The 23,847-nt window shown below is 43.0% G+C and overlaps 1 protein-coding gene and 1 long non-coding RNA gene across 4 annotated transcripts in view; one reads left to right on the top strand and one right to left on the bottom strand.

Moving 5' to 3' along the window:
* Positions 1-8,594, bottom strand: part of hdly (hadley) — a 44,004-nt gene extending 35,410 nt beyond the window's left edge. For both annotated transcript variants that reach the window (XM_071677875.1, XM_071677876.1), the window contains exon 1: positions 8,126-8,594. The gene's annotated coding sequence lies outside the window, so the exon portion shown is untranslated. The remainder of the gene's footprint in view (positions 1-8,125) is intronic.
* The window catches only part of LOC139757411 (uncharacterized), a 158,133-nt gene that overhangs the window by 80,901 nt on the left and 53,385 nt on the right, over positions 1-23,847 (top strand). The gene's annotated exons all lie outside the window — the stretch shown is intronic.

Here is a 23,847-nt window from a genome sequence, read left to right as displayed (position 1 = left end):
GTAACGAGTAATTGATTACTCCATGTGGCGAGATGGAAAGTCTTATGTGTGATTACTATTTCTGATTACTCTTTGTCTCCGTGGGTAGATGGAAGGGGTTTAACTGATTACTATTTGTGATTACTCCTTGTCTCTTGCGCTGGGGAGAGTGTTCACCATGTCTTTTCTCGTGTGCACACACACACACACACACACACACACACACACACACACACACACACACACACACACACACACCAGCCTAAGCCAGGTACCTATTTATCGACCAGCCCCGAGGGGAAGATGAACAGCTAGGACTGAATGTGGGCCGACTGACTGCCTCGCTCCCCCCTCCCCTCCCCCAGGGTTCGAACCCACGCGGGCTGGCTGGACCCTGGGTGTAAAGCGCCCTCTCTGTGGTAACACATGCACACCGACTAGTGTCCTCCCCTCATCTTCTCTCTACTCCCTCTCCCTGGATTTCATTCGTACAGCTAACAAATAAAACATATTTCTTTTTTTCCCATTTCATCTCCTCCTTCTTCGTCGTCGTAAAGTTTCACCTTTAACTCCTTTTGTTCTCTTGTAGTGCAATTAGTTCATTCCGTCCTGGCTATATCATTATCGTATTAACACGAATTGTGGTCACACACCAAAACATAAGTAATATGTATTTTTAGTTCTCACCATTTAAAAGATCTAAGCTCTGTAGGTAAAGAAACACACGTGCAAAAAATTTATGATAGTTGTCCTTGATAATATGGGTTTTGTTGTGAATATCATTATTCATAGAAAACGGGAAATAGTGTAGATATGACCAAAAAAGGTAAGGTAGACTCATGTATTGCGGGTTAGGTCTCGACCTATAACAATAGAAGCTATATAGGAAAAGGCAAGACACTATGCCAAAAAAAAAAAGAAATATATCCATATGATAATATGTACAATTTCGTGAAAATTTCTGTTAGAAATGATATCAAATTATGTCGGATACTATGCATAGACTAAATCCATAATATAGAATATAGAAATTGATGATAGATTACAGGAAAGTAGGAAAACTATATAGACGCATAGAAAGTAATTTACTAAAACAGCTTCGAAATCCCGATTCTGGCATTTGGTCCACAGTCAGTCCAGCTGTTCATCTCTCTCTCTCTCTCTCTCTCTCTCTCTCTCTCTCTCTCTCTCTCTCTCTCTCTCTCCCCACGGGTTGGGCAGATGAAATTTGGTATTTGCCCATACATTTCAGTTGTATACGTATGTTTAAAAAAATGTTTCTGTTGTTTAGATACAAAAATGATATAGGCTTCAGATTACATAAAAAGTCGTAACTCTTTATAAAAACGTGAAGTAATATGTTATCATTTGACGTTGTGGAATTAATAAAGCATTAGATCCTAATGCTTATTCGACGCTCGCAAAAAAGAAGCAAATTTATATAATTAAGAAAAAAAAGGCGTTTTGATACTAATAATGTCTTTTCCGTATCTGATAAATTATTTATCATTATCATAAAAAAGCTTCGAGAAGGTCTTGATTATCGATGACGAACAAATACTTGACATTTAACAAGGAACATCCTGTTCTGGCCTAATAGGAAAACGAGATCAAGAATATGAATACCCAGTAGCGTAGAAAATGGTTTCCGGGACGCCCCCCACGGTAACCCAAGACTATAGGAATTCCGTGGGATTACAGGAAGTTAGATTACCCGGGGGATTACTGAAGATCACAGTACCAGGGATTACTCAAAAAGGCTTGCGTTACAAGGGATTACGTATACGGTAACGAATGACAGGTTTAACCAGTTACCAAGTGGGAAAGAGATGACACACACACACATTGTACCACGAACATTTTTTGCTGTTTTCCAATCACTCTCTTATCATCAGGGGGTAGAGAGAGGCTTTTAGGATCGCCAGGATCATGTCATTCTCATGGCATATCCACCACGACCCTGCTCCTGCATGTAGCGCAGACCCCATTTTGCGACCGGTGATGATGATGGTAAATAAATAGATTTCACAGCCTAGCCATGGATTTCTGTTCGTATATTGAGGTCAGGTTTCGAGAGAGTGTGTTCAGACAAGCGTCTTGAAAATATTTGCGTTTCCAGTGATGTGAATTTCGTTTTTGAGTTTCATTACACAACAGCAAATTGATTTCGTATTTTGTGCCTGGTGTGGGTTAGAAATGATATTCTCTTGAGATCCATCAGTTTAATATGAATATGTATATATATATATATATATATATATATATATATATATATATATATATATATATATATATATATATATATATTTTATTTGTAAAGGAATTTGATAGAAATCGTTTGAATCCTACAAGTGAAACGCTTGACGGTAGTACGACCCTTGAGCACAGAACGACTCTTGAGCACGACAGAACGACCCTTGAGTACAGAACGACTCTTCAGCACGACATTACAACCTTTGAGCACGACAGTATGACCCTTGAGCACGGCAGTACGACCCTTGAGCACGACAGTACTACCCTTGAGCACGACAGTACGACTTTTCAGCACGACAGTACGACCCTTGAGTACTTAGAGTCAGAGCATAGATCAAGGGGTCGTAAAGCCGTGCTCAAGGAGTCGTACCGTCGTGCTCAAAGGGTCGTACCGCCGTTCAAAGAGTGTTACCTCTATCCTCACAGGGGTTAAGTTATAAACGATTAATTCTGGTTTATTTTATAATACGGACACACCCACTCACCCAGCACATGTACTGCATCATAAATAAAGACTGTAAGGGCAGTACAGAAGAGCAATTACATTTCTGAACCGTCGTGTAAGCGTCCCTCCCGGAAGAACTCTCGTTTTCTGTTGTATTTATGGGTCACTGAATTGCCTCTGGCCCGCTGGGAATATTCTGTTCTTTTGTCTCTTTTATCTCGCCATTGTCAGGGGCTGGTCGAGGCCTCTTTGTGCACTGATTGGTGACCTGCCAGACCCCAAGGCCATGTCCCGTCATGGGGACTTACGCAGGCGTCATCAGCGATGTGTGTGTGTGTTTGTGAGGGGAAACAAGTGTTCGCGTAGCAGTGCCTAAAATGGCGTATGTCAATGTTAATATTTTTTTTCTACGTGTTCTTAACCAAGTCTGACAACAGTGTGTGTGTGTGTGTGTGTGTGTGTGCCACAATTGTATGAAAAATGACACGTTAAGTAAAATTATATGAACGACAGAAGTGCAATTTCACCTTCATATATATATATATATATATATATATATATATATATATATATATATATATATATATATATATATATATATATATATAAAGAAACTAATTTTCACGATTCCATGTGCATGGGTTCGAATACCTATTTAGGAATTTTGAATGAGAGGCAGAGCTTACGTGTATTTCTCATCGCTTATCGTAGATGGAGTTGATGTTAGAATACCAGGTTGAGTTAATCTTTCTCATGAAAAAAAATAATTTTTTTTTTTGGCAAATATCATCGATTAATTGACTTTAAAAACTCGAAAAACTGCTCTCTGGACTGTGTTCGCCAATTCAAATAACAGTCAGCATGATTTTAATGACTGATAGCAGTTCCAGAGCGTGACTGGAAACAGTCAGCGTGACTTAAATGACTGATAGCAGTTCCAGAGCGTGACTGGAAACAGTCAGCGTGACTTAAATGACTGATAGCAGTTCCAGAGGGTGACTGGAAACAGTCAGCATGACTTTAATGACTGATAGCAGTTCCAGAGTGTGACTGGAAACAGTCAGCGTGACTTAAATGACTGATAGCAGTTCCAGAGCGTGACTGGAAACAGTCAGAATGACTTAAATGACTGATAGCAGTTCCAGAGTGTGACTGGAAACAGTCAGCATGACTTTAATGACTGATATCAGTTCCAGAGCGTGACTGGAAAACCCTTTCGATATTATGGGCGTGGGAGCTTTTGCACCGGCGCAATCATGCGCGCGCAGCAAGGGCGTGTCCCCCACCTGGTGCCGGAAGGCGACAAAAGATGGGCGGAGGAGTGTATGTGGTGTATGGCCCTGCATGACGCCCATGTGGGCGCGGTCTACTTTGCATGGTAGTCCCTGGGTCATAGTGGCCTCTCGTCCATTGGATGGCCTCTCCTTTGGCCATAGACTTAAGGGATACTTCAATATACTTAAAAAAAAAAAGAAATTCGCGATTGTATTTCTAAGTGTCGTACCGCCGTACTTAAGATCCGTGCTCAAAGCGACCTTTGAAAGATAGATGCAGATGACTCCCTTCAATGTATATAGTCGCCATAAACATTGATCCAAACGGGAAAGATAGATGCAAATGACTCCCTTCAATGTATATATAGTCGCCATAAATGTTGATCAAAACGGGACTAATATATATTTTTTCAGATGTTACGGGAACTCATCTTCATCTTCCCCCTTCCCTCCCTTCCCCCTTCACCCCCATGCATGACATCCCAGTCCCAAACTTTCAAACAGTCGTATCGAATTTCGGTGGGGAACAACCCCCCACAACCCCAAGAGGCCCCACCCCCAGCCGTCGCACCCCCCCAGCCTGACGCGGAATGGGGGGGCCATCGCATGGGACTTCGCTAACACACACACACACACACACACACACACACACACACACACACACACACACTTCCTGCTCGGCCCGTCACGGTGAGATCGTAGCGGAAGCGTTACAGTAACGCTCCCGGGGTGATGGGGATGGTGGAGATGGGGATGGTGGTGATGGGGGATGTAAAATGGGGTTGACAAAATGGGGGAATGGGTTGGAGGTGGGGAGGGTGTGTGGTGCCTATCGTTCAAGCCTCTTTTTTTTTTTTTTATCTTTTTAAGTCGAATTTCTAGATTTGTTATGGAGCCTTTGAGCATCGACGGTACACGACCCAAAAATTCCGGGTCGTGTATCTTCGTTACTCGTCTGTTGTATACTTACTCGACCTAACCTAACCTGTTTTGTAAAGCGAAATGTTAGAGGAAATTTTTTAATGCGATAAATGAACGGAGTTTTGAATTACCCTTGTTTACGGTACATAGAAGTATATCCGACAATAGTGGGAAAAATACTTTCGTGTGTGACACAGATAACTATACACGAAGTGTATTGAATCGAGGCCGAAAATTAAAGAAAAAACAAGCGAACGTTTTATATATAGAACCTTATGAATATAAAATGTTATATGATCCATAAAATATCGTAAATGTATATGATTTTAAAGGGGTTGCGTTCGAGTTTTCTATTTCTTTGCTCTTCCCTCACTCTCTGACTGATTTGCATTCCAGCGTAAATTGTGTATTACGTCGAACATTGCTACGGTAGTATTTTGTTACTCCCTTGCACTGATAATGATAATGAATCTAGATTACGAATTATAGTTATCATTCTTTATTTCCACCAGAGTCCTCCCCCTGACCTTAGCAGCAATCAGTAATTGTGAAATATGAATATTTGATCCCATGTTTGGTTTCCAAGAAACGACTTGGGGGTCTAGATGGCATCAACTTACATCCAAGGTCTGAGAAGTGGGTGACGTGTGCTGTTTCGTGTGGGATGAGGTGACGCCAGGAATGGATGGGGGCAGGCAAGTGGAAATTTGTGCATGTGTATGTATGTGTATGTGTATTGCGCTACCTCGCCAACGCGGTAGACAGTGAGAGTGTATGATAAATGAATAAAATATAGATGACTGTGTATCATCCCTGGGGATAGGGGAGAAAGAATACTTCCCAGCTGGAAATCCTCCCCTCTCATTCTTAATTTTCCAAAAGAGGGAACAGAGAAGGAGCCAAGTGAGGATTTCCATCAAAGGCTCAGTCCTCTGTTCTTAACACTACCTCGCTAACACGGGAAATGGCGAATAGTATGGAATATATATATATATATATATATATATATATATATATATATATATATATATATATATATATATATATATATATATATATATATATATATATATTATTTCGTTGGTGCTGTTACCGCTTGGCTTCGCTCACACAATCCTACTGGGCGTGCAAGGTACGATTTTGAGAGCGTGTAAGCAACTGTTTTTGCATCTGGCTTTTGAGTGTTAGGCTTTTGTTTTGAGGAGAGAATTCGAGAATTGGTTGGGTCCTGGCGATCCTCAATCTGTCCTCGAGTTGGCGGAGTTAGCAGTATTCTGAGATATTACTGATTCTAAAAGAGAATGGATTGACTTCATCTGCGTCGGGAACATCTTTAGATGTTCTATTATTGTTGGGTACAAAGTTTTCTCCGAACCTCATGACTAGGGTACGCCGCGACGCAAGTCCCACTGTTGCATGATCCTTGTGTGGCTGTTAGCAACCCGGGAGTGGGCTGTTTTGATGTCATCTTCCTTCCCTACACCGCTCAACTTTGGAACTATTTACCTTCTTGTCTTACCTAGCGCTTACCACCTGACCTTTTTCTCCAGGTCTTCCATATCATCAAAAACACCGCTCAACTTTGGAACTTTTACCTTCCTGTCTTATCTAGCGCTTACCACCTGGCCTTTTTCTCCTTCTTAAGGTCTTCCATATCATCAAAAACACCGTTCAACTTTGGAACTATTCACCTTCCTGTCTTACCTAGAGCTTAACACCTGACCTTTTTCTTAAGGTCTTCCATATCATCAAAAACACCGTTCAACTTTGGAACTATTTACCTTCCTGTCTTACCTAGCGCTTAACACCTGACCTTTTTCTTAAGGTCTTCCATATCATCAAAAACTTTCAGGTTCTCCACAAAGTTTGTTTTCTCCGGGTCTTCATTCTCATGAAACGGGTTCCGTGATGGCTTTTCTCCGTGACTCGAGGTTCCCTCCTTGTCAAGGAAATAGAAGCTTCCATGATGGCCACCATTATTATCGTATTAAGACGCTGATCCTTAATGGCCACCATTATTATCGTATTAAGACGTTGATCCTATACCTAGAATTTCATATGCTGGCATGACCTTGTATGATGACATCCCATCCCCCACCCATCATCACCGCATACCTCTCTTTTGACCCGAGGGCCTTTTGGTTCTTTTCAGGGGTCATGTAGTAACACTCTTGTGTTCTCATGCCAACACGAACAGGTCGATGAATTCAGCGCCTGCAGTCGTACTACACCGTAGTCGTATGAGGATGTTCTTGTATTCAGTGGCTTTTTAGTAGTTAAAAGGTCATTAGGTTAGGACCGAATGATACGTGTAACATACGAAGTATGTGTATGTAACAGTTGTCAATAGGATGTTAATCAAAATCTTTTTTATAAACATACGAGTCTTTGAAAGAATATTAGCATTGAGTAATTGTTACCTTCAGAGAAATCATCCTTCAGAATGATTATATATATATATATATATATATATATATATATATATATATATATATATATATATATATATATATATATATATATATATATATATATATGGAGTTGTTTCTCATAAGTGTTTGAGAGGAATTTTGTATTTAGCTCAAAATTGCGTAAGGTGAAAAAGGACAAGTTTAATCTCATCCACATATGGCGTTAGTACACTTTCTATGTTTGGCGCGGGAACTGAAATTGCTTCTGTTTAAAGGGCAGTGTGCGGTCATGGACGCCAGTACAACAGACACTGGTCCTGTTTTCTATGATCATTACAGAATTCACTCGCTGGGCGACACAGATAATTAGATAAATTAAGTATTAGTGATGATCCATACAGCCATGAATATTCTGCTTTCTCCCTCTGTCTGCCTGTCTCTGTCTCTCTGCAATATTTATAAGGACCTAATCTTCGTATGATGTCTAAGACTGCGTTGCTTTTATCGAAAATGCTGAACAGTATCTATTTATCACGTGAATGCCAAGGGATGCCGTGTGCCTGTGGCACACAGACAGACGCTCAGAACGAAGGCAAACGTAGCACAGCCTTTCAGACTTCAAGGACCAGTGGTGCACAGCTGTGGGCTTGGGCGAACCTAAGCAGAACACCGCTGGACAAGTCACTTATGATGATAATAACAATAATAATGATGATAAACGTTTGTTCTTCAAAGTCTGGTAGCCATTGGGCCTCAGGGTAATACAGAACGAGCAGTCATCGTCAACGGGTTAACGACTCGTCTTCGACGTACCGTGTTGAATAGTACGTGCTCGAACTTACCTTTGTTAGGGTGACGGGTGGTGGCTTCTGAAGCGAAGAAGCGCGCCGGCAGGAGTGTTGATCTAAGTCCCTCAGCACACTACCCACTGAGACCTCAAGGTAAACGAGTTTTCACCACAGCCACACGTATTACCCCCTCTGCGCGGATCTCAAGCGATGTCCACTGAATTAAGATGGTGTCCACTACTGTACAGACTCTCCGGGTACACTGTATCGTTCTGTTGCACACGAAGGTGTGTGTGTGTATGTGTGTGTGAGGAGCTAAGTAACAGACGTGTGTTGGGCGCAGATGTGCGCGGGGAGAGATGTGGCGGCGAGTATTGTGGTCTGTCTCGTTGTCGAAGGGGGGAAACTCAGGTAGTTCCCCAAGGTTAGGCGTTGGGGTCTGCGGTGTTGCTCGCGCACTCTCCTGGGATCGACCTAACGAACTGGTGCTGGTTTGCCGCTGCTAAGCGCTCGACTGTGAGCGGCGTTGTCGACCTCCCAGTGTTATATTCCTCCCCTCCCCTCCCCTCCCCTCCCCTTCCCACCTGTCTTCCGCACCAGAGTTCCCCCCCCCCCACACTCACCCCTCCCTTCTTCTCCCCCTCCCTCCTCCCCCTCTTGCTGGGGGAAGGGTTATAACATGTATAGTTGAGCCTGTGTGTGTGTGTGTGTGTGTGTGTTACCTCAGCCTTATGTCACCTGGGTTGAGTTGATTCGCGCAATTGGGTCATTTCTGATTTAATTAACCACTTCATTGCCGTTCAGAGGTGTAGGGAATCGTTACTAGATCACTGGTTCATTAGAAATCCCCTTTTTGGTGAAGGGTAGTGGAATAGAGCGATGTATTTTGAAAATTTCAGGAAAAAAAAAGATATCTATAAAATCCCAGTAGTCAACCAGGAGACTGCAGTGACGTCACTGCAGACGTCACACTTTTTTCACAGTCCTCCAATCAGAACGCACGATGCCGGTGACGTAACACAGTTCATCCGACCTCCGCCAATCACAGGGCCGTCCGGTCGGGATCTCCGGATTATTCAGCCTCACTGTGTCCAAAGCCGGAAAAAAGTGGGGTCTGCCTCACGTTTTCTGCCACGCGAGATATTCCCGCTTTGTGAATATTTCCCCTCGATATTAAGCGGCCATCGCATCGGAGACTTGAGAAGAAGCGGAGTGGTTGGTTTTCTGGGAATCCGTAGATCGTAAGGGGCGTAGGCGGTGGGCCTCTTCCAAAATGCGTACGCCCACTCCCGCTTTGTGAATGGAAGCGACGCTTGGTGACGGAGTAAGCGGAAGGTGGAACACCCCCTCCCCCCCCCAAAAAAAAAGAAAAAGATTAGAATGTAAGGAGTGAGAAATATATATATATATATATATATATATATATATATATATATATATATATATATATATATATATATGTGTGTGTGTGTGTGTGTGTGTTTGTGTGTGTGTGTTTGTGTGTGTGTGTGTGTGTGTGTGGTGTGTGTGTGTGTGTGTGTTTGGGTGTGTGTTGTGTGTGTGTGTGTGTGTGTGTGTGTTTGGATGTGTGTGGGTTTGGGTGTGTGTGTGTGTGTGTGTGTGTGTGTGTGTGTGTGTAGTAGGGGGAAGGCGTTTGTGTTGCCATGTCTTTTAACTTTGTATATGTGCACTTGTTTTTACACACACACACACACACACACACACACACACACACACACACACACACACACACACACACACACATATCCACCCCCACACATCCAAACACACACACACACACACACGCACACGCATACACACGCACACACACACACACAGCCGAATCCAGGTGTGTGTGTGGGTGTGTGGGTGTGTTCGGGATTTTGAGAGTTGCAAGCGCGTCGTTCAGGTGACTAATATGACAGATAAATAAGGTGAGATAATGCCTTTGTGTGTACCTTTATACTGTCGTAACTTTGAAGTAGTACTCGCCTAATTTCTGAATGCTCATAGAAAATGGGAAGGCAATCAAACCCGAGGAAAAGATATTCGTTGTAACAAGCAATATGATTTCTTTAATACTCTGTTGATTAAAGACCTGTACATATTTAACATTCACTAGCTTTCTTTTTTTCAGTTTTTCTCACCAGACGTTTTGCTTCATCAGATAAAGCCCTTTATTCAATTACACTTTATTCTCGAAATACATGAAACATTTTGGGCGCACGCACACAGCCCATCTTCAGTCAAATTGATCATAAGTAAGAACATAATATCAGGAATGAACCCCCATCATGACGCGTTACAGATGACAGAGGCGACGCCACAAGTATTTTGGCCGTGGACCGTGTTCCTTCGGAGGTCAGGCGTGGTAGCGTCGTCGGTAGAGGACGAACTTGGAGGGTCAACGGTAGAAAGTGGGTGGGGTGGGGGGTATGCGTGAATGGAGGTGGGTGGGGGGGGGAAGAGTGTTTGAGTGAGGTCTCCACACCTGGGATCGCCCGACGGAGGTAGAGAGAAAGAGAGAGAGTTGTAGAGAGAGAGAGAGAGAGAGAGAGAGAGAGAGAGAGAGAGAGAGAGAGAGAGAGAGAGAGACGGGAGGAAGGAGAGTGGAATGTTACACACACACACACACACACACACACACACACACACACACTCGTCCCCCACCGATGGCATTTTACACCTGTCTCCTCCTGAGTTGGGTTGGGACAGACGTCCCGGGCGTCTCCAGACGACACCTCCGGTTGCAGGTCATGTTTGACGATGTCACGGCCTGGCGTACCCCTTCTCCAGTGACGTCTTGCAGGTGAGGTCTGCCAGGAGGGAGAGAGAGAATGAAATACATGGAGAGGAAATACAGCTGTAAGAGTTGACAGTCGGTAGTGTGTTATAGAAAACGGGTTGGTTGGTTGGGTATGAGTATACGATTGTGTATGAGGGAGTTCACGTTGGTTGGGTAAGCTGTGAGGAGACTCATGGATTCTGTGTACGTACATGCTCACGCGTTCATGAGCGTGTGTGCACACACACAGACACGCACACACACACAGACACACACACACACACACACACATACGTAAACTGTTCATTATTATTATTATTATTATTATTATTATTATTATTATTATTATTATTATTATTACTATTATCATTGTCATTATTATGATTATTATCACTATTGTCATTATTATTATTATTATTATAATTATTATTATTATTATTATTATTATTATTATTATTATTATTATTATTATTATTATTATTATTACTATTATCATTGTCATTATCATGATTATTATCAGTCATTATTATTATTATTATTATAATAATAATAATAATGATTATTATTATTATTATTATTATTATTATTATTATTATTATTATTATTATTATTATTATTATTATTACACACGCTAGGAACAGACGAAGAAATGGTCTTATTATCTTTCATACGTAATCTACAGAAGCCCAAAGCCTCTTATCTACAACCAGGCCCTACAAACCTTTCCGTAGGATTTCCCAAGTTACCTCATATGTACTGGTTCAATCCACTGGTAACGCATCGCCCTCCATGTACTACATCAATCCAGTTCACTCTATTCCGTGCACGCCATACACCCTCCTGCATATAGAAGACCCCCGAACGCTCATAATCTCATTCATTCCATCCTTCCATCACTTAATGCGGTCTCCCTCTCCTCCTTGGCCTTTCCAGTTGTCACATATATGTCCTTGTCAACCTCTCCTCACTCATCCTCTCCATTTGTCAAAACCATTTCAGCACACCCCTCTTCAGCTCACTTAGCCACACTCGTCTAATTACCGCACCTCTCTCTATGTATGATATATATATATATATATATATATATATATATATATATATATATATATATATATATATATATATATATATATATAAATCTTTTTTTTCATACTTTTCGCCATTTTCCACGTTAGCGGGGTAGCGTTAAGAACAGAGGACTGAGCCTTTGAGGGAATATCCTCACTTGGCCCTCCTCTCTGTTCCTCTTTTGGAAAATTATAAAACGAGAGGGGAGGATTTCCAGCCCCCCGCTCCCTCCCCTATTAGTCGCCTTCTACGACACGCAGGGAATACGTGGGAAGTATTCTTTCTCCCCTGTCCCCAGGGAATATATATATATATATATATATATATATATATATATATATATATATATATATATATATATATATATACATCCGGTCGAGCTAAACCCAGCATCATTTAAAAGTCGTAAAAAGACGTGTATGTGTGTGTGTGTGTGTGTGTGTGTGTGTGTGTGTGTGTGTGTGTGTGACCCAGAACGGGTGGAGCCCCCGCTTAGTGACAGGGTTATATGTCAGCGAGGCCTCAACACCCCCACAACACCCCCACAACACCCCCACAACACCTCCTCCCACCCCCACAGTGCCTCATCCTGGTTAGGGCCCTCGAGAGGAAGTGGGGAAAGCCCAGTAGGTGCCAGTGCCAGCATCTGGCACCCCCCCTCCGTGGCACTCCGGTATGGAAGGGTGCGGGGGAGGGGCTGGAGTAATCCCCCTCCATCTCTGCCTCCCTTACAGTAACCCCCCCATATACATACCCATCCATCTCTGCCTCCCTTACAGTAACCCCCTTCTCCATCTCAACCTTCCATATACTTACCCATCCATCTCTGCCTCCCATACAGTAACCACCCTCTCTATCTCAACCTTCCATCTATTTTACCCATCCATCTCTGCCTCCCTTACAGTGACCCTCCTCTCCATCCTAACCTTCCATCTACTTACCCATCCATCTCTGCCTCCCTTACAGTAACCCCCTTTCCATCCTAACCTTCCATCTATTTACCCATCCATCTCTGCCTCCCATACAGTAACCACCCTCTCCATCTCAACCTTCCATCTACTTACCCATCCATCTCGAGCTTACCTTTTGCAGCTTGCCCCCCTTACCATCCAAACCTCCCTTACAGTTATCCATACCCCTTACAGAACACCCTTACACTAACACCCGACCACATTTGACCCTTTCTTGGTATCACCCACCCATCCATCCAAGATCCTCCCTCATCCCTTTTCCCCACAACGCTCACCCACGCCAACCCCCCCTTCAACTTCCTCCGCCTCGTCTTTCCAAGTGCGTCACTTCCACTGCGTTTTACCCAGTGGCTTTACAGACCACCCCCCTCCCCTCCCCTCCTCCCCCATCCCCCTTCCTCCCCAAGGGTGTCACAGTTACGTCACATGAGCTACGTCACCTTCACAAAGGGGCCTGAACAGCTGCTTTGGCCCCCATTCGAGCGGCCGGCCTAGTTCATTCATAAGCCTCGTTGCTAAATATATATATACGCACGTACGCCTTTAAGGCCCCCCCCCCTCCCCCCTTCGCCCGCCCGGTTCAGCCATGCGTAAACTTGGCGTTTAAAAGGCCGTTTAAAGGCCCCCTTTTGATGTCGGGGTGAACTTTGATGATTCGGAGTTAAGTGATGATGCGATGAAATGCCGTCCGGCACAGACCACCTCTGTGTATTGCAAGGTCATGACCGACTTTGGGAGAGGCATAACGAGAGAGAGAGAGAGAGAGAGAGAGAGAGAGAGAGAGAGAGAGAGAGAGAGAGAGAGAGAGAGAGAGAGACAGAGAGAGAGAGAGAGATGTTGGAAGACATCACAATTGAGCGCGTGATCTACTAGATCCCTCTCTCACCACAGGGAATTGGAACACGATAAGTTCCCAAGTGCACTTTCGTGTAATGATCACATCATTACACGAAAGTACACTTAGGAACTTATCGTGTTTCATTTCCCTGTGGTAAGAAAGGAATATATATATATATATATATATATATATATATATATATATATATATATATATATATATATATATATATATATATATATATATGAGACAGGGCTAGCGCGTAGCGCTCACCGTATATCCTGTTTGTTTAATAACATTGTTCCTACCACCACGTCATATTAAAAAGTTAAAAACGTAGCCAGAGTAAGTTAAATATGTCCGGATAAAGTTAAAAGTCTGGTTAAACTAAGTTAGATGTGCCCTGATAAAGTTATAAGTCTAGTTAAACTTAGATATCCAGTTAGAGAGGGAAGTTCTAATCCTGTTAGGATTCTGTACCGAAAATAGACATCGTAACCATGCGCAATAGGACTGCATTTTGGGGGGTTGGGGACGGACGCACGCGTATACCACCCACGTCCCCATTTTCTTTCATAGTAAACAATGCTATGACCTCCACACAAGGCGAACGGAATGATGACAATGGGATATTATCGCTACAGAGGAGGGTACCACTGCCACAGGTACGACCCTTGAGCACGACGGTACGACCCTTGAGCACGACGGTACGACCCTTGAGTACGACGGTACGACCCTTGAGCACGAACGTATCGTCGTGTTCATGTGTCTTACCATCTTGCTCAAGGGTCGCACCGTCGTGCTCAACGGTTGTACCGTCGTTCTCAAGGCTTGTACCGTCGTGCTCAAGGCTCGTACCGTCGTGCTCAAGGCTCGTACCGTCGTGCTCAAGGCTCGTACCGTCGTTCTCAAGGCTCGTACCGTCGTGCTTAAGGCTCATACTGTCGTGCTCAAGGCTCGTACCGTCGTGCTTAAGGCTCGTACCGTCGTGCTCAAGGCTCGTACCGTCGTGCTCAAGGCTCGTACCGTCGTGCTCAAGGCTCGTACCGTCGTGTGTAAGGCTCGTACCGTCGTGCTCAAGGCTCGTACCGTCGTGCTTAAGGCTCGTACCGTCGTGCTCAAGTCTCGTACCTCCCCCCTGGTTTAACAGGTTTAAAAAACAGACAAAACCCCCCAAGAAAAACGCCATAGTGTCATGAATTCTATCATTGGTGTAGGTTACGTCCCTATTGATTTTCCAGGTGGTCGTATGCGCAGTGGGGGGGAATGAAGTTAAAAATGCGCCTCTTGATGTGACGGTGACGCGCAGTCGGTGTCCTGCGCGACGGCGTAACAAGGATTGGTCTAGCCCGTAACGAGATAGCGTGACGCTTTACCTTCAATAACGCCGCCCCGTATCTATTCGGAAGTGACAAGGTTAAAATGTATATGACTCTTTCTTTTTCGTTTATTTTCTCGTCTCGTTCTAAACCTTAAGACATTCCCTAAGAAAAAAGAATAGATAAACACCGTATGAAATATCAAGTAATATATTAAATTTACTCCCCCCAAAAATTTAGATGGTATTAATACTTAAAATGACGAAATCAAACAATATTTGATGTTTTTCACACCTTAATCACCCTCAGTTTAAATGCCAGATCACCTGCCATTATCATGACAATACGCTTCTGCGTATACTGACTCCCGGCGTATTGATGGGCATTGAAAGATGTCTCACCGAACCTGTAGAAACTTAAGTACCCAATCTAATGGGCCACAGGATATGGTCACCAAGGTCATGGCCAAGTTTTAAGGGCTCTTCAAGGCAGAAGAGCAGTTATTATGATACACCCATACTGCGTTGTAAGGTAATAACGCGCACTACGTTGTATGATAACACACACATACTGCGTTGTAAGGTAATAACACGCACTACGTTGTATGATAACACATACATACTGCGTTGTAAGGTAATAACACGCACTACGTTGTATGATAACACACACATACTGCGTTGTAAGGTAATAACACGCACTACGTTGTATGATAACACACACATACTGCGTTGTAAGGTAATAACACACACTACGTTGTATGATAACACACACATACTGCGTTGTAAGGTAATAACACACACTACGTTGTATGATAACACACACATACTGCGTTGTAAGGTAATAACACACACTACGTTGTATGATAACACACACATACTGCGTTGTATGATAACACACACATACTGCGTTGTAAGGTAATAACACACACTGCGTTGTAAGATAACGCACACACTACGTTGTAAGATAGCACACACCACGTTGTAAGATAACACACACACTACGTACCATTCCCACTGAGTGCGACAGAGATAGAACGAAAATGGAATGTTTTGAATGGGATTTTGAGAACACACACTACGTCCCATTCCCACTCAGTGCGACAAAGATATAACGAAAATGGGATGTTATTTCTTAAAGGGGGGCGGGGGGGGGGCGATATGTCTTTTCGTGTTTTGGTTTACTGATATAAGATCTCTATGTACGAAAGACGAAAAGAAATGACAGATTTTCAGTCCAGTGATATAAAATGTCAACACGGGCCATATACATGGTGAGGTTTTGTATATAATGTTATAGAATTTCGTTAAACTACAGAAAGTGTTTGTGACGATGAATGTCGTTTAACGTCGGCGTGCTTAACGTTGCCCTGGTAGCTGAATGTCGTTTGACACTGATGGGTTTAACGTTACCGTGGTAGGTTAAATGTCGTTTAACACTGACGGGTTTAACGTTACCCTGGTAGTTGAATGTCGTTTAACACTGACGGGTTTAACGTTACCGTGGTAGGTGAATCTCGTTTAACACTGACGGGTTTAACGTTACCTTGATAGTTGAATATCGTTTAACACTGACGGGCTTAACGACCCGGTAGTTGAATGTCGTTTAACACTCACGGGTTTAACGCTACCCTGGTAGTTGTATGTCGTTTAACACTGACGGGCTGAACATTACCCTGGTAGTTGAGTGTCGTTTAACACTCACGGGCTTAACGACCCTGGTAGTTGTTGATGAGCCAATTGCCCAAACCACCAGGCGTAGGCCTCGTCCACAGCGAGAACATACGTTATCTTTGAATCATATCTCTAACATTTGAAGATAGTGTGTGTGTGTGTGTGTGTGTGTGTGAGGTAATTCGAGTAGTGTTTGTAACGACGGCCTTGATAACCCCCCCCCTTAATGACCCTGGGGGTAGTTAATAGGCTTAAAAAGACCAGAGAACCACCAGCGAGGGAACTTTGAACGACTTGTGGTGGCCCGACTGTGAACTGGTCAGATCTCATATGTTTGCATCATTATGATACGTGAAGTCGTGCCGTCGTGCTCAAGGGTCGTGCCGTCGTGCTCAAGGGTCGTACCGTCGTGCTCAAGGGTCGTACCTCGTGCTCAAGGGTCGTACCGTCGTGTTCAAAGGGTCGTACCGTCGTGCTTAAGGGTCATACCGTCGTACTCAAGGGTCGTGCCGTCGTGCTCAGAGGGTCGTACCGTCGTGCTCAAAGGGTCATACCGTTGTACTCAAGGGCCTTGTCGTCGTGTTCAAGGGCCGTAACGTCGTGCTCAAGGGCCTTACCGTCGTGCTCAAGGGCCGTACCGTCATAGTCCAAGGTCGTGCTTGAAGAACTGTATCGTCATGCACAGAGGAACGTCTTGATTTAGCCAGGTACCGTCGTGCACCACTTCGCCGCCCCTGTCGTGGACACGCAGGATAACCCACGCCCACTGTATGCCCACGCCCGTCACCCTACGACGCCAAAATCAAATGGAGAGATGGATACGCAAAGGGCCTTCGCCCGTGCGTGAATGCCAGCACAACAGACGGTTCAGATGTGAATCAAAACCGTTTCTGGCCCTCGGGATATTTACGGAGGGAATGTGGGCGAAACCCTCCTCCCCTCCCTCCCTTCCTCCTCGCTCACTCCGCTCCTACCCGGCTCATCAGGACTGACCGATTGACTTTTCAATTTCGGTTAAAAATCCTCAAAAGAATCTTAGCCCTTAACGGGGGGGGGGGGGGGGTAGGTGGGGGGGGTGAGGCAAGGGGGAGAGAGCAAGATTACCGTAAAGCCTTTGGGGGTGTTCAGTAAAGGGGGGGGGGGGGAGTTGACGTTAGGGGGAGGGAGGGAAAGACTGTCTGTGAGGGAGGTTGGTTGGGGGGGGGGTGGTTATTTGTGGGGGAGGAGGGAGGGAAAGACTCGGGGGGGAGGAGGTTTAAATGACCTTAAGAAGTGGACCCCCATCTCCTCGTGCAATTCCCAGGAGACTATAGAGGACATGTAGAGGAAGATCTTGTGTGTGGGCACCCGTATATCACCTTGTCTGTCTATCAGTACAAATATCAGCTCTGTCTACTCTGTCTACTTGGTGGTAGTTTAATTTGAACCGTTCTGCTATTATCAGTCTTATATCTAAGGGTCGTAGAGTCGTGTTTAAGGGTCGTAATCATCGTGTTCAAGGGTCGTAACCATCGTGCTTCAAGGGTCGTAACCATCATGCTTCAAGGGTCGTAACCATCATGCTTCAAGGGTCGTAACCATCGTGTTCAAGGGTCGTAACCATCGTGCTTCATGGGTCGTAACCATCATGCTTCAAGGGTCGTAACCATCGTGTTCAAGGGTCGTAACCATCGTGATCCCTGTTTTCCCCGTTCCTCTCCTGTGTCACGGAACATCAGCGCTGCCAACACTCGCCATCAGCTACGTAACATGACATTGGCAGTGGTGTAACGCTGGAACACCCCCCCCCCTCCCCCCCTCAGTGAGACACAAGCCAGACCTTGTCCTCTCCCGTCATGTCCTAGGACGCCTTTTCCCCTTTGTTTGACGACAAGCGACTTAGGTGAAAATCCTGTTGTGGTAGGTGACCGTATCCGGAGCTGTGGGTTTTTGTGTGGGTTCCCAACTTTGTGACCCTGGGGGTGGGGGGGGGGGGGGGTGTCGCTGGTGTCGTCTGACATCGAGGAATTTTATAGAAAATTTGCTTTAAATAAAGAGGAGACTCACAGTGGCATGGGACGTCGTGTGTGTCTATATGTATTAGTTAACACTGGGGGTTACCTGGGGGGGCGGGGGGCAGAAAGTAACACACCCCCCCCCCCACAGTACGCCCTATAGTCATACTGATATTGGAAAAAATGTAGGAAAACTTTTCGTCGTGCAATGGAAGACCCCCAGACTCCATTTTCTACGAAGATGGAGAAAGACTTTCTCTATTTCCCATTGTAGGATTTTTTTTTGTGTGTGTGTTTTTGTTTTCGGAAACTTAATAGGTACGTGAGCTTGAGCACTTCCGGGAGAGTTGAGCTAGCGAGCACAAAGGACTTGTATGGAAAGTTGATTTTTTTTTCTTTTTTTCAAGATCGGTCAGAAAAGGATCGTTGATTAATGAAAATGGGTGGTGGTTGGTTACTTGGTTCTCCTGATATATATATATATATATATATATATATATATATATATATATATATATATATATATATATATAACTTTCATCTTGGACTAGTGTGATCATCATATCTATCTATCCATCTATATGTCTATCAATATATACATATATCATTATGAATAATATAATAGGTGTCCTTCTCTTCATTGCTGCAGACATTTAGTGGGATGAAAGGGAAAGCAGTACATGAAAATGGTTATGTATGAGGCACTACGTGGTGGACCATATAGGTGCAATGGACGGGCCAAGTTGGCTGGATCGACCGTTCACTTGAAGAATATCAGAGAGAGAGAGAGAGAGAGAGAGAGAGAGAGAGAGAGAGAGAGAGAGAGAGAGAGAGAGAGAGTGAAGTGAAATCCTTTTTCATAGAAAGCTAAGCTTAAGCTAAAGACTTTTTTTTCTCTCGCAAGTGAAGCTACAGGTTCTTTTTTTTTCTAACTGAAATTCTAACGTTTTAAGTTAGAGAAATTATGATAGTAAATCTGAATGTTTTTCTTTTCGCAAAGATAGTGAAGCCATATATATATTTCTTCTATTGGAAACAAAGACAGAGGTATCAAAATGGCCCACTCTTGAGACAGCGTTGTGTGACGCAGCTGTGTTCCTCTGCGGAGTATGACGTGGTGTGGTTCGTGGCTAGGGTGTCCAGCCATGGGGGTAGGCCAGGCTCTGGCCAGGAGGAGGAGCTGGAATGATACGAGAGAGAGAGAGAGAGAGAGAGAGAGAGAGAGAGAGAGAGAGAGAGAGAGAGAGAGAGAGAGAGAGAGAGAGAGAGAGCTATAGCACGTGCCGTAAAGTGAGTCGAATGTTTTTTTTTTTGAGATTAGATGAGTAGTAGTAGTAGTAGTAGACTTGATGGACCATAGTGATCAAGGGGGGTCGTACCGTTGCTCTTGGGGGATTATACTTAAAATACCCAATCAATTTGCAGTTGAAGAGCTTAACGGCCTACCTGGCTAGTGATTGTAACAGACAATTCCTTTTAGTCTCTTAAGAAGAAAAAAAACTCAACGTAATCCTTTTTGACTTATGGCGCTTCGATATTTTATAAGATATTCTAAAATATTAAAAGAGTGAACGAGATATATACGTTAGCACTGTGCGATCTTGGGAATATGGTTGAGAGAGCTGAAGAGGGTGTGCTGGACATATAGAGAGGATGAGTGAAGAGAGGTTGACAGAAGAGATTCTATGTGTGGAGTGGACAGGGAGAAGAGGGTGGAATTCGATAGTATTGGGGAAGTAATAGAGCGAGGATTATTAGGTCAGTGGAATTGGGTAAGGGGATTCGGTAGGTCAAGGACATGTAGTCAATTGTGGGTAACAGGTAAGACAGGGATTATGTAAGGGTAAATAAAGATCATTTAGTTAACCAATAATTTCACCGTAATTTGTAGGATCGTATTAGATGTGTAAAAAAGAACCTTACATTAATTAGTGAATTGACATGTTCATGAAGGATAGTCTCGTGTATCATCAATATAGATAGAATAATGAATATATTGTCATCCGGGTGCGTCCTTTTGAAAAAAAGTATATATATATATATATATATATATATATATATATATATATATATATATATATATATATATATATATATATATATATATATTGTGAAAAATGTAAATTGGACTAGAAAAAACAGTGACGCGGGGTATTAGTATATGACGGAAGTGAAGTTTAGGGATAATGTTATAGCACACACACACACACACACACACGTTCACACGTACACACGTACACATACATACTTTTCGCCCCAGATTAACCAACGTACACATACCTGGTCACTTTTCCCTTGGCCTGAAGCTCGTATTTCTATCCAGTTCAGCACATTCCTCTTGGATTTCCAGCGATCTTTCCAACCTCTTCCAGCACGCCCTCCAGCGATCCCAGGTTTTAATTCATTCCCTTTTTTTTTTTTTTGTGCGTGTAAAGGTTTAGAAGGGGTGGAAATATTTCCCGTGTTGAATTCTTACAAAGCCCGACCCCCCCCAAAAAAAAGGTGTTTATTTTTTTTTGTATATCCCGATTCCCATTTTCTTTCCTGGGTTTTTGTGTGACGGGTTGACTAACACAGCCGCGATAATGGGATTAGTGGTTTTCATTTCAGCACTTATGTATAACTGAATTATTCAGACCATACTGGAAGTGAAGTTGGTATAAACTGGATAAAAAAGAAAATTTTCCATTTCATATGAAATCTCGTAAATATTGTGTATTTAAGATGTTTTCATGATCATTTTCCTGATATTCATCTTTCATATATTCTAATCACTTTTTTCATTTCTTCCCATCGATATTACTTTGTATTTTTGTTGTGTGTCAGAGAGAGAGAGAGAGAGAGAGAGAGAGAGAGAGAGAGACAGAGAGAGACAGACAGACATTCAGGCAGAGAGAGAGAGAGAGAGAGAGAGAGAGAGAGAGAGAGAGAGAGAGAGAGAGAGAGAGAGAGAGAGAGAGAGAGAGAGTCAGGTTTAATAACCTTTTGCTGTTAACAGCCATTTAAATCCATCGCCATTCAAACCCTCTCCCTCCCCTTCCTCTTCGATGGTCTATACACTGTTGCCAACTCACAGAGCCAGCTAAACCCTTCCGGGAATTAATTGCCAACACGACTCTCGTGTTGTTTTGAAGGCTATTGGGCATCTGGCATCGATGGCTCTTCACAGAACGGCGTGCGTTTTGTGTTCAGGGGCGAATATGGAAACGACTGGTATCTGACTACGCCAGGCTCTCCCAGCCAGCCCGAACACCGCCCCTCCCTCGAGAGAGAGAGAGAGAGAGAGAGAGAGCTAAATCAAAGAGAAAGACAATCTGACAAAGTGGATAATTTCATGTAGAGTAAGAAAAAAATGGTTTATATATATATATATATATATATATATATATATATATATATATATATATATATATATATATATAATTCTTAAAGCTTTTCCCTGTTCCTGGAAGGCTTGGATACCGCAAAAATACTACGGAGAAACAGTTTTAGAGATTAGAATTCTAGCATGCGTTGGCAATGATTTGCTACGTCATCGTGACGTGAACAGGGTGTTCTTAAAAACAATAATTATTGTGGTGTTTTTCTGTCAAAGATCCTGTTGTGCAATGTGTTGCAGCGCCTCAACTACGCTTTCTTGTGATAATTGCAGGAAGCTTTTCGGAGAAAAATGTTGATTCATATATATATATATATATATATATATATATATATATATATATATATATATATATATATATATATATATTGGAAAGGATCAAAAGTGAGTGCGTGATCAAATATATTCCTGTGAGTCCACGGGGAAATGAAACACAAGAAGTTCCCAAGTGCACTTTCGTGTAATAATCACATCATCAGGGGGAGATACAAGAAAGAAATATAACTCAGTTGATATCTAACGAAGAGATGTAGCTAGGACGCCATTAGGTAAATAAGTGACTACCTCTCTCTCTCTCTCTCTCTCTCTCTCTCTCTCTCTCTCTCTCTCTCTCTCTCTCTCTCTCTCTCACACACACACACACACACAAGTTTACGATACGTTCATTGTTGAGAGCGAGCGAATAATGTCTTGGCTTCCGGTATAGAGGCACGCGCGGGTTAATTGGTCTTCCCGTACAGTGTGGTGCGGTTTATGGAACCTGCCACACGGTGGGGTATTGTTAAGAGGAACTTGTTCAACAGTGGCATGCATATATTTGGACCAGGAGCATAATGCCCCCCGGATAATGGAGACTTGTTACACAGGCTGTATGTGGTTGGTGAGGCCCTCATAGTGGTATTTCTTTATAAGGACCCGTACTTGGCGTCTTTAAGAGGGTACAGTGTACAGAAGTGCTTGGATAATTGGACCGCTTGTACAGTGGAATGTGGGGAATAGGAATTCCCTTATATAGTGGTACGTGGATAACTGAACCTTAAGCATGTTCGTATGTTTGTAATGACATGCGGTTAATAAGACCACTACTGCACCATCCGGATAACAGGAGGACTGCAACGTCAGGATAATAGAATACCCCAGACAGCAGATGTATAAACAGATCTGTACAGTAGTTTGTGGTTAATAGCACTTCCCGCATGCTTATACGCATTTAATAAGTGCTCAGTTACAGTGTTTTCTGTTTAATGTACCACACGTGATGAAAAAGACCTGTTGTATAGTGGTAAGCGGATTTTAGGATGTTTTCTATGCTCTCCGGATAAGAGAAACTTCTGGTAAGTGCTCTCTCTCTCTCTCTCTCTCTCTCTCTCTCTCTCTCTCTATATATATATATATATATATATATATATATATATATATATATATATATATTGAACACAAGATGTTTAAACAGGAATATTTTTGAGTACATGATATTTAAAACAGGAATATTTTTGAGCACATGATGTTTAAACAGGAATATTTTGAGTACATGATGTTGACACAGGAATGTTTTGAGTACGTGATGTTGAAACAGGAGCATTAATGTAGAAGTGAAGTGTATGGATGTAGAAAGAGGGGTATTGATGCATAAGTGAGGAGTATTGATGTAGAAGTGGAGATTATTGATGTAAGAGTATTAATGTAGAAGTGATGGGTATAGATGTAGAAGAGACAAGCATTGATTTAAAGGTGAGAAGTATTGGTGTAGAA

The sequence above is a fragment of the Panulirus ornatus genome, chromosome 26 (assembly GCF_036320965.1).
Source record: "Panulirus ornatus isolate Po-2019 chromosome 26, ASM3632096v1, whole genome shotgun sequence".
NCBI classification, from domain to species: domain Eukaryota; kingdom Metazoa; phylum Arthropoda; class Malacostraca; order Decapoda; family Palinuridae; genus Panulirus; species Panulirus ornatus.
Note: the sequence above shows the minus strand (reverse complement) of the source record. Positions and strands in the feature narration are given on the sequence as shown.